This window comes from Pinus tabuliformis, chromosome 2_1, assembly GCF_031772625.1.
Source record: "Pinus tabuliformis cultivar Carrire ecotype Pingquan chromosome 2_1, CPIR1, whole genome shotgun sequence".
Lineage (NCBI taxonomy): Eukaryota > Viridiplantae > Streptophyta > Pinopsida > Pinales > Pinaceae > Pinus > Pinus tabuliformis.
Genome location: NC_142299.1, coordinates 35,672,237 through 35,683,998, shown reverse-complemented (window position 1 = coordinate 35,683,998; position 11,762 = coordinate 35,672,237). Strand labels below are relative to the sequence as shown.

Sequence of the window (11,762 nt, the reverse complement as noted above, 5' to 3'; positions counted from 1 at the left end):
CCTAAAACTGACTTATGCACTACGAAATCACCTAAAGAGCTTTGTAACACATGATAACCTTTGAACAGAGCTGACACATGGAAATTGCATGAATTATGAGACCAGTGGTGAATGAGAATGCATAGTGGACCCTAAGACTCGGACTCTAAGGCAAACAAAAACTCAAACTTAGACTAGCACCGAATCCTTACCATCAAGCTAGTATGAGAAATTTGGCATTAAAATTCTTAAGTGATAACAGAAGGGATCATCAAAGACATGGAAACAGATTAAAGATACTTTTGCAAAAGAAATTTAGGAAGACTTCAAGGATCGACAAGTTTATCTCAGCATCCGGTAATTAGGGATATACAAGGTTGCATGCAAGTATCCCACTTTCCCATGTGCAGATATTATCAGCTGGATTGTCTCACATATGGATGAATAGACCATGACATTGATTAGTGCCAATGGTCAGAATGTTACCACCTTCTGGGCAGAAGACTTTCAACAAATGTATCACTTTCCCAAGCCAGTAAAGCACATGGACTCATTGTTCAATGCCACCCATAGTTATTTGAACACTAGAGACATTGTCAAATGGTGGGTGAAAGAGCCATCGAAGTTTCGACAGACACCCACTCATGTGTACAAGACAAAGTTTCTCAATAAGGCTTACCATCTCTTGGTTATCTTTGCTTGCAGAATCCATGGTCAAGAGAGGATTGGAAACTTTCTTGAAGGGTGGGCAATCTTATTGGACTAGTTGGTGAATGATGGGAGGCCATTCAACTAGTCAGATCTGTTGGCTCAACAATTGAAGGCCCATGTTGCATGTTAGCGCTTGAGATTTCACCCTAGGCTGAGGAAGGTAAATCTTCAAGGCTACATCAAACCATTTCACCTCGTAGCTAGCCCTACGAGGTATGAGAAGGCTCTCTCGGGTCAGATTCGGTAGATCTTTCAATAGGATTAGGCTGACCAATTAAGAATAAAGATTTTAGGCTAGTAAATTGATAGGGGGTTTGGATTTAATGATTTTTGGGGTTTTTTAATGGAATGACGGGGCTTTTCTGGGCTACATGGGCAAAATCACAGCTTCAAACAGAAAAATATAATGACTACACAGGTTGTCAATTGAGGCAAGGTAGGCATGCAATTTAACACCAAATCTGGTTTCAAACGGGATGGCAAGACTGGTGAGGAGTTAAGGAGGGCAGACAATAACTCTGAATCCTCCTTAAACAGTAGAAAACATCGAATGCGAACAAACTTATAGGAGGAGCATATAATACTATGAATTCCTACCTAATCACTTCATTTGTTCAGCTTGAAAGGGTCATGAAATGAAATGGAATATAACTGATTACATATGAGACAAAGGGAAAAACTTATGCTAAATCAACATACCACATGAATCTCAGCAAACAGAGCTGTGAAATTCCATTAAATTCTCTGCAGAAAACTGTACATTACAAAGCTCTATGCTTCTCCAGCAGCTCCCAGCGCTCAGAAAAAACTCTCCCCCACTCACTCTTAAAAAAAAAAAACCCCGTACAAATGAATTTTTAATACATTAAATAAAAAAGCTGCCCAGGCAAAACAAATTGACCCCAAAAATCCTCTGCGCTGTTACAATTACAATTACAAAAATTAGAAATGTGTGTTTCTTCTATGCTAAACATAGAACAGCATTTCCCTGAAATCCTCTAATGACTGACACATGGGGCAAATCCAGTTTGAAACATTAATTAAAATCTGGGGAAATAGGAATCGAATCCTATTCTGTTGTTCTGGCACCGTGGGAATAGCGCTCATGAGCCAGCTGTCATTATATTATTTCGGCCAACAAAATTTCCGCATGTCAATGCTGGTTCTAAGTTATCTCTGTGTTGAGACACGTTCACCCTTTCCCAATCTTCATTAATGGAAACGGAACAGAATTCGGATCATTGGTTTGTATGTCTGTCGTTTTAGAAACACATCATTTGAATATCATGACAAAAATTCTGAAGTTTCCTGCTAAACGAGCAGCACGTACTGCTACAATGTTGCATAGTTCGACTACAAGTTTTCGTGTCCTCAAAGGAATGTGTGATATCCCAAATACATTCTTCAAGGTACATTCAACTACGTTAAGGTCACATGAGGTGTCTTGGTGCATAGCAGATATATTCGGGGTAGATAAGACATGTGGTTCTCTCAGTCTGGATGGAATGTTATCTCCAAATAAAGCAGCATCTTCAGCCAATTTCAGCAATAATCTTCTTACAATCTTTCCCAAATACATTCCCGAGATCAGCTTTTCAAAGATATGATCGCCAGGATTTATACTTTCAGCATCAAGAGCTTTATCAAATTCCATTACTGGGAGATGAGAAGACCAAAAGTTCCCCCACTCATATAGCCAGATTTTGGAAGATGGCCTTGACATTTCGGGATTGCATCTGCACGTTCCACATAACAGGCATTTGTACCAGTGCCCAATATAACAGCAGCCATAACATCCTCATCCCGATATCGTCCTCCAGCCAATGTCCTCACTGTATCATTAACCAGGGCAGAGACATGCATGTCCAGACCTTGTCTTTTCAAGGCCTCCTTTAAGGCTACCACCACATCCTTGCCAACCATTTCGGAGACAGAAAATCCTTTGCTCCATTTGATTAGTGTGCCAGAGGCAATTGCTGTTTGATGCACTGGGAAAGAGAAAGTGAAACCGAGCTCCCTTTGTCGGCCAGGTTCTAGAAAGAAGTTTTTGCCTTCACTTGCGACAAATTTTGCTAGTTCTGAAGCAATGTAATCAAACAATTCCCTTTCTGTTCCAACCATAAAATTTGTAGGAATAGTAACTTCTGTAAATTCTTTATCAATTACTCGTCCCTCGCCACCCAATTGAACATGTAACACCCGGAAATTGGTTCCCCCGAGATCCAAAGCATAGAAAAGGTCTTTCTCATCCCTCGAGCAATTTGCAAGTCACAAAGTGATTTGAATGAGTTTGGGCCGGTTCTGTAAATTCCAGCTCGAGTGGTCGGGCGCAGGGTTGGAGTGGCCGCGCTGGTGTAAAAAACTGCACTGCCTTTGCAATGGGAAACCCGCTAGCATCGTTTTTCTGTCCCATTTCACCTTGTACAGTGACTATGCTGACAAGTTGAGGAATATCTTCTCCATCAAGAACCAATCTTCGTATATCAATAAGCTAGATTGAGAGGGATGTCAATGCAGCACCAACAGACATTCTGTGTACATCCAATGACCATACCAACTTAGTTTGTCGAAATGCTTCCAGGAAAACTCCTCGCTTCCTTGCCTCTTCAAGTACTTTGGCAACCCTTGCCTTTTGGCCAAACCACCATAATTCTACATTTAGAACATCTGCATCAAACATCTGGCAGAGACAAGATGGCATTACATGAGCCAAGGGCATAGCGTTGTAAAACTTCCTTCTGATCAATAAGTGAACATTTCCTGCCATGATCGCTCAATAATGAAACTAATTTTTGATGAGAACCACATGGAGGATTTCCAAATGCTGGCCCATTCTGAATCTTCAGTAGTGCTAGATCTATTGCAGCTCTTGCATCTTCAATACTGTTGTGACCATTTTCAGATTGTTGAATCTCTCTGTTCAAAAGCTTTTTTGCAATAATTCGTAAAGCCGGCTTAAAATGTATGCCACGGGGATGTTTGTACAAGAGGGCTGTATCTATTACAAGATTGTGAATAACCTTCAATGCTAAAAGGTCGTTCTCCAATGAATGCCCGACAAGAATAGTTTCTCTGGAAACCAGGTTCAGAAATTCTTCCTGAATATCTTGAATTGTGGTTGTAACTGTGGTCATAATTTCACCCGTTATCCCTTTTGCTGCATGTCAGATTTGGAACCCAAGAAGTCGACCCAACAACATTACATGAAATGTTTACAGTTTCAATTCGGTCATCACCTTTGCTATGGTTTCCAACAAACTTGGATATATTATGTTGACCATGGTATCTAAGATCTCATCTTGATAGGATGAAGAACCACCAGAAACAATACTTTCGTTATTTCTCAGAGCAAAGTGTAAGCAAGGCGCTTCAAAACAAAGGCCTTTGCAGCACTGTATCTTAAGTATAGCACGGCGTTGATCATCATTCAGATCCATTGAAAATCTGACATATGAAACTGCAGGGTCCTGACTAAGGATTGCTCCACTGTCAAATCTAGGAGGCTGCAAGTCAACTATGAGTTGCCTGCGATGATCATTGCGATTGTTTTTGACAAAGAGCTGTAGCAAAGTGAACCTCATAGCACTGTTCTGGAAGTAGACCTCTGTCTTTCTGCCGTTGTTACAGCTACATTAAAGTCACATTGATCCACTCGATTGAGAATACATGTACAACCAAACAAATGAATGTGTCCTCTAAAATTTGAATTTTTGCTACAAGAAAAGCTCACACGGTCATTGAGGAAGAAGAGCGTTCATTTCTGTGCAAACAATGGTTTAGTCTCTCCTCAAAATGTACTCAGAAAACATAATAGAGGCCAGTGATATACCGTGAGAAATATTTCAAAAGATAGGTCAAAATAATGTCCATTTTCCGCTTGAGTTCTATCAATGCTTGAAGACATGGACCAACTCCTTGTTGTAAGATAATTCATTTATGACAATTTCCAAAACAGGTGTTCGGGATCTCCAGTGAGACTTCTCCACATAGCCTTTTGCCTCTGATTGCTGATGATATTTCAAATTGTGCTTGTGCAGGGATAGGAGTGTTGAAGTTTGCTGCGGCCTTTTGAAGAGCTGGAGAACAAATTACATAATCTAAACAGCACATTTAAATGATTTCTTCTTCAAAACCCTGTTTTGAAGAAGAATCAATCTCATGTTGAGACGGAGTCTAACATTGGCTCCACTTGGGATGGCAGCTGCAGCTTCCTGGAGGTGCCAAGAACCGCAGAACTTTGGGAGAGCAGACCGTGCCTCCACCATTGGGCAATGGAGTCATCATCAACAAATCAACACAGCTGAAGACTTATTTTCACACTGAAACTGAACTCAAACAAACTAAAAGCCAACTGAAACAAGATGCTGCCCTTATGGCTGCTTATTTATGTACATAACCTATTCTAATCTGCTGTACAAATAATAGATCAGGTAATGCTAAAATGCCATATTAACCATTCGAGTAAACCTGGAAATGAAGCCGCTTGAGAATGCTGCCACGAAGTCACAGATGCAGTTGCTGGCAGCCCTTCATGCACATATTGACCCTGGTCACAGAAAATACAGCCTGATCTGTCCATCAACCTGAAAAATGTGTCCATGTATGCCGCAATAGGATCACGGAAGCCGGACTCTGTTGGCTGCCCCAACTCTGCAATGCATACTTCCAGCTGCACATTGTCAATGTATACCTCTATAGGCAAATCTGTTATTGCTTGTTTCGAAGGAAGAAGGATTTCCAAGAACTTTTTAGGGTCTTGGAAATCATAAGACTGAATTTGCTCATCGAGATACTGAATCTCATTTTCAACTCTTTCAACAACTAACTCATAAAATCTAGTTTTGCCTTCAAGATGAAGCTTCGGAGATTTCACACATTGAAAGAAAATACTGAAAAATTCTTCATTAATTTCAATACCTGCTAACATCTCTCTAACTCCATCTAGAACTTCACAAAGTGCAGGGTCTGCCACATACCCTACCATTGCATGAACATATCAACAGGCACTGGAATGTCTGGATCAAGTTGGAGTCGCCAGGTGAATGAATCAGCCTGCATAAGTATCTGACTGCTGTCCACCATCAGCATCAGATCTGAATTTGATACATGTACTGGGGTAAAATACAATCGAAGTGGTCGTATTCACAAGCTCACGGAGATTGACTGAAGCAGCGTTTATCTACTAACGCTGATGTAAAACAAGAGCGTTTTCGAAGGCTTCTGGCGTAACTTCAGGCTCCGTCTAAGACTCGCGAAACAAACACATCAATCAACAGACAAGTTTGTTCTTCCCCAGTGTGGTCGCCAATATGTTAGCGCTTGAGATTTCACCCTAGGCTGAGGAAGGTAAATCTTCAAGGCTACATCAAACCATTTCACCTCGTAGCTAGCCCTACGAGGTATGAGAAGGCTCTCTCGGGTCAGATTCGGTAGATCTTTCAATAGGATTAGGCTGACCAATTAAGAATAAAGATTTTAGGCTAGTAAATTGATAGGGGGTTTGGATTTAATGATTTTTGGGGTTTTTTAATGGAATGACGGGGCTTTTCTGGGCTACATGGGCAAAATCACAGCTTCAAACAGAAAAATATAATGACTACACAGGTTGTCAACTGAGGCAAGGTAGGCATGCAATTTAACACCAAATCTGGTTTCAAACGGGATGGCAAGACTGGTGAGGAGTTAAGGAGGGCAGACAATAACTCTGAATCCTCCTTAAACAGTAGAAAACATCGAATGCGAACAAACTTATAGGAGGAGCATATAATACTATGAATTCTTACCTAATCACTTCATTTGTTCAGCTTGAAAGGGTCATGAAATGAAATGGAATATAACTGATTACATATGAGACAAAGGGAAAAACTTATGCTAAATCAACATACCACATGAATCTCAGCAAACAGAGCTGTGAAATTCCATTAAATTCTCTGCAGAAAACTGTACATTACAAAGCTCTATGCTTCTCCAGCAGCTCCCAGCGCTCAGAAAAAACTCTCCCCCACTCACTCTTAAAAAAAAAAAACCCCGTACAAATGAATTTTTAATACATTAAATAAAAAAGCTGCCCAGGCAAAACAAATTGACCCCAAAAATCCTCTGCGCTGTTACAATTACAATTACAAAAATTAGAAATGGGCGTTTCTTCTATGCTAAACATAGAACAGCATTTCCCTGAAATCCTCTAATGACTGACACATGGGGCGCAAATCCAGTTTGAAACATTAATTAAAATCTGGGGAAATAGGAATCGAATCCTATTCTGTTGTTCTGGCACCGTGGGAATAGCGCTCATGAGCCAGCTGTCATTATATTATTTCGGCCAACAAAATTTCCGCATGTCAATGCTGGTTCTAAGTTATCTCTGTGTTGAGACACGTTCACCCTTTCCCAATCTTCATTAATGGAAACGGAACAGAATTCGGATCATTGGTTTGTATGTCTGTCGTTTTAGAAACACATCATTTGAATATCATGACAAAAATTCTGAAGTTTCCTGCTAAACGAGCAGCACGTACTGCTACAATGTTGCATAGTTCGACTACAAGTTTTCGTGTCCTCAAAGGAATGTGTGATATCCCAAATACATTCTTCAAGGTACATTCAACTACGTTAAGGTCACATGAGGTGTCTTGGTGCATAGCAGATATATTCGGGGTAGATAAGACATGTTTTTCTCTCAGTCTGGATGGAATGTTATCTCCAAATAAAGCAGCATCTTCAGCCAATTTCAGCAATAATCTTCTTACAATCTTTCCCAAATACATTCCCGAGATCAGCTTTTCAAAGATATGATCGCCAGGATTTATACTTTCAGCATCAAGAGCTTTATCAAATTCCATTACTGGGAGATGAGAAGACCAAAAGTTCCCCCACTCATATAGCCAGATTTTGGAAGATGGCCTTGACATTTCGGGATTGCATCTGCACGTTCCACATAACAGGCATTTGTACCAGTGCCCAATATAACAGCAGCCATAACATCCTCATCCCGATATCGTCCTCCAGCCAATGTCCTCACTGTATCATTAACCAGGGCAGAGACATGCATGTCCAGACCTTGTCTTTTCAAGGCCTCCTTTAAGGCTACCACCACATCCTTGCCAACCATTTCGGAGACAGAAAATCCTTTGCTCCATTTGATTAGTGTGCCAGAGGCAATTGCTGTTTGATGCACTGGGAAAGAGAAAGTGAAACCGAGCTCCCTTTGTCGGCCAGGTTCTAGAAAGAAGTTTTTGCCTTCACTTGCGACAAATTTTGCTAGTTCTGAAGCAATGTAATCAAACAATTCCCTTTCTGTTCCAACCATAAAATTTGTAGGAATAGTAACTTCTGTAAATTCTTTATCAATTACTCGTCCTTCCTCGCCACCCAATTGAACATGTAACACCCGGAAATTGGTTCCCCCGAGATCCAAAGCATAGAAAAGGCCTTTCTCATCCCTCGAGCAATTTGCAAGTCACAAAGTGATTTGAATGAGTTTGGGCCGGTTCTGTAAATTCCAGCTCGAGTGGTCGGGCGCAGGGTTGGAGTGGCCGCGCTGGTGTAAAAAACTGCACTGCCTTTGCAATGGGAAACCCGCTAGCATCGTTTTTCTGTCCCATTTCACCTTGTACAGTGACTATGCTGACAAGTTGAGGAATATCTTCTCCATCAAGAACCAATCTTCGTATATCAATAAGCTAGATTGAGAGGGATGTCAATGCAGCACCAACAGACATTCTGTGTACATCCAATGACCATACCAACTTAGTTTGTCGAAATGCTTCCAGGAAAACTCCTCGCTTCCTTGCCTCTTCAAGTACTTTGGCAACCCTTGCCTTTTGGCCAAACCACCATAATTCTACATTTAGAACATCTGCATCAAACATCTGGCAGAGACAAGATGGCATTACATGAGCCAAGGGCATAGTGTTGTAAAACTTCCTTCTGATCAATAAGTGAACATTTCCTGCCATGATCGCTCAATAATGAAACTAATTTTTGATGAGAACCACATGGAGGATTTCCAAATGCTGGCCCATTCTGAATCTTCAGTAGTGCTAGATCTATTGCAGCTCTTGCATCTTCAATACTGTTGTGACCATTTTCAGATTGTTGAATCTCTCTGTTCAAAAGATTTTTTGCAATGATTCGTAAAGCCGGCTTAAAATGTATGCCACGGGGATGTTTGTACAAGAGGGCTGTATCTATTACAAGATTGTGAATAACCTTCAATGCTAAAAGGTCGTTCTCCAATGAATGCCCGACAAGAATAGTTTCTCTGGAAACCAGGTTCAGAAATTCTTCCTGAATATCTTGAATTGTGGTTGTAACTGTGGTCATAATTTCACCCGTTATCCCTTTTGCTGCATGTCAGATTTGGAACCCAAGAAGTCGACCCAACAACATTACATGAAATGTTTACAGTTTCAATTCGGTCATCACCTTTGCTATGGTTTCCAACAAACTTGGATATATTATGTTGACCATGGTATCTAAGATCTCATCTTGATAGGATGAAGAACCACCAGAAACAATACTTTCGTTATTTCTCAGAGCAAAGTGTAAGCAAGGCGCTTCAAAACAAAGGCCTTTGCAGCACTGTATCTTAAGTATAGCACGGCGTTGATCATCATTCAGATCCATTGAAAATCTGACATATGAAACTGCAGGGTCCTGACTAAGGATTGCTCCACTGTCAAATCTAGGAGGCTGCAAGTCAACTATGAGTTGCCTGCGATGATCATTGCGATTGTTTTTGACAAAGAGCTGTAGCAAAGTGAACCTCATAGCACTGTTCTGGAAGTAGACCTCTGTCTTTCTGCCGTTGTTACAGCTACATTAAAGTCACATTGATCCACTCGATTGAGAATACATGTACAACCAAACAAATAAATGTGTCCTCTAAAATTTGAATTTTTGCTACAAGAAAAGCTCACACGGTCATTGAGGAAGAAGAGCGTTCATTTCTGTGCAAACAATGGTTTAGTCTCTCCTCAAAATGTACTCAGAAAACATAATAGAGGCCAGTGATATACCGTGAGAAATATTTCAAAAGATAGGTCAAAATAATGTCCATTTTCCGCTTGAGTTCTATCAATGCCTGAAGACATGGACCAACTCCTTGTTGTAAGATAATTCATTTATGACAATTTCCAAAACAGGTGTTCGGGATCTCCAGTGAGACTTCTCCACATAGCCTTTTGCCTCTGATTGCTGATGATATTTCAAATTGTGCTTGTGCAGGGATAGGAGTGTTGAAGTTTGCTGCGGCCTTTTGAAGAGCTGGAGAACAAATTACATAATCTAAACAGCATATTTAAATGATTTCTTCTTCAAAACCCTGTTTTGAAGAAGAATCAATCTCATGTTGAGACGGAGTCTAACATTGCATAGGCTCAGAATCTTCCCAAGGGTGAGCGAGCAAGATTATATATTTCTACATACTTACTGGATGCAATCTGTGTGCAACAACAATTCCTTAGTATGAATTGGACATGGATGCTTCGAGAGACTGCCATGAACATCTATTGAATGTTTATTTCAGAATGAAGTTATCAAGGAGTAATGGAATGACTAACTGACCACTTTATCATCCCACTATACAAGATTATCTTTGAACAAGATCCACCTTGCATGTCATGAGAAGCAATGGAGGCAATATCACACATCGTAGATTGGTATGCCTCAAAAGGTGGCACCTTCATTAGAGTGTTTGGTGGAGAGAAGCCTCTGTATGTCCTACCAAGGTATGTCATTGAAAAACTGATCATGCAAGATGTATCATACCATCTCTCTACAAGGTTGTCCATATCACTACGCAGGAAGAAGAAATCACCATGGCCCACTCTTCCTTTGTAGATTGTATTATATGAGATAAAGAACCTGAAAGTCGCAGATGCCAAGGCTAAGAAAATAGTGGTATTTTAATTCGCATCAAGGACTTTAATCTGTATGATCCCTGTAGTATTTGCAAGTACCATTGTATGAGAGTTTACCTTCCATGGATTGACAGGGAATTTCATTCACTAGAGGAGGATCCTTGGAGGTACTACCACAGTGCCTCCAAACTCAATGAGTCAGTCATTTTAGCAAGGAATTCACAGGATGCTCCACGGACAACAGCAACTCTGGAAGCAACAATAATAGAAGGCAGAAATCCCATGCAAGACAAGGGAAAGAGGAAGATTGTCAATAGTCCAGAGTGAGAACAAGGTTACAAAATGAAAGCATATCCTCTTGTCGAGAAAGCAACTTTGGAAACATAAGCAAATAGGAATCGCACAATACAAAGAGAAGAATGAAGAAAGAGAGAAAAGTAGATGTTGCAGGAAGTAGAAAAAAAGTTGTAAGAGATAGAGAAGAAGTTGAAGAAAGAACAAGAGTTGAGAAAGAGAGAATGAATAGAGAAGAAGAAGCAGGAAGAATAACAAAGGCAAGGCATAGTGATAGAGAAAACAACACCAATACAAATTGAGGAACAAGAACAACTAGTAACTGAGGAGGAAGGTGAATAGATGCAAGATCAAGAGCTTCAAAGCATATTTTGTAACTAATCGAAGTGATAGACATGGAATTGGAACAAAAGTCGCAACATAAAGATTTTTACCTGATGTCGAGAGCACCAAAGTTCATCCCTCAACATCCACCACCTCTAGAAATAGAGCTAACACCGATTGAGTAAGGAGATTTTGTTCTCCTTGATGATGATCCATTCATGGATGTGTAAAATCCATCATTCGATGAGTTCCAAAAGAAGATCGTACAAGCGTGGAAGAATCATGCTTCGTATGATCACGCATCAAATACATTCATTAGAAAATGGTGATAGTTTTGGACACTAGTAAGCATCCAAATTCCATTTCTAAAGCCATCTTGGCCTAGGAAGAAGCAATGAGGTCAAATGTTTAGTATTTGACGAACGAGAATGAGCTACTAGCACAGAAATTGCAAGCTTCCAGGTAAGAGACAGAAAAACTTCGAGCAACAATGCATAATGTAGTTTCTGCATTGGGGGAGATGAGAGCACCGATACTTGTTGAAGTATAAACACTTGGGGAAATCATGTGGAAGCTCTATGATGGGTTTTT

General features: G+C 40.4%; 2 pseudogenes; both read right to left on the bottom strand.

The window, feature by feature from the left end:
• Nucleotides 1-1,963: 1,963 nt before the first annotated feature.
• On the bottom strand, nucleotides 1,964-3,824 carry LOC149198652 (hexokinase-2 pseudogene; annotated as a pseudogene).
• A 3,327-nt stretch (nucleotides 3,825-7,151) lies between these two features.
• On the bottom strand, nucleotides 7,152-9,015 carry LOC149198651 (hexokinase-2 pseudogene; annotated as a pseudogene).
• Nucleotides 9,016-11,762: the final 2,747 nt, after the last annotated feature.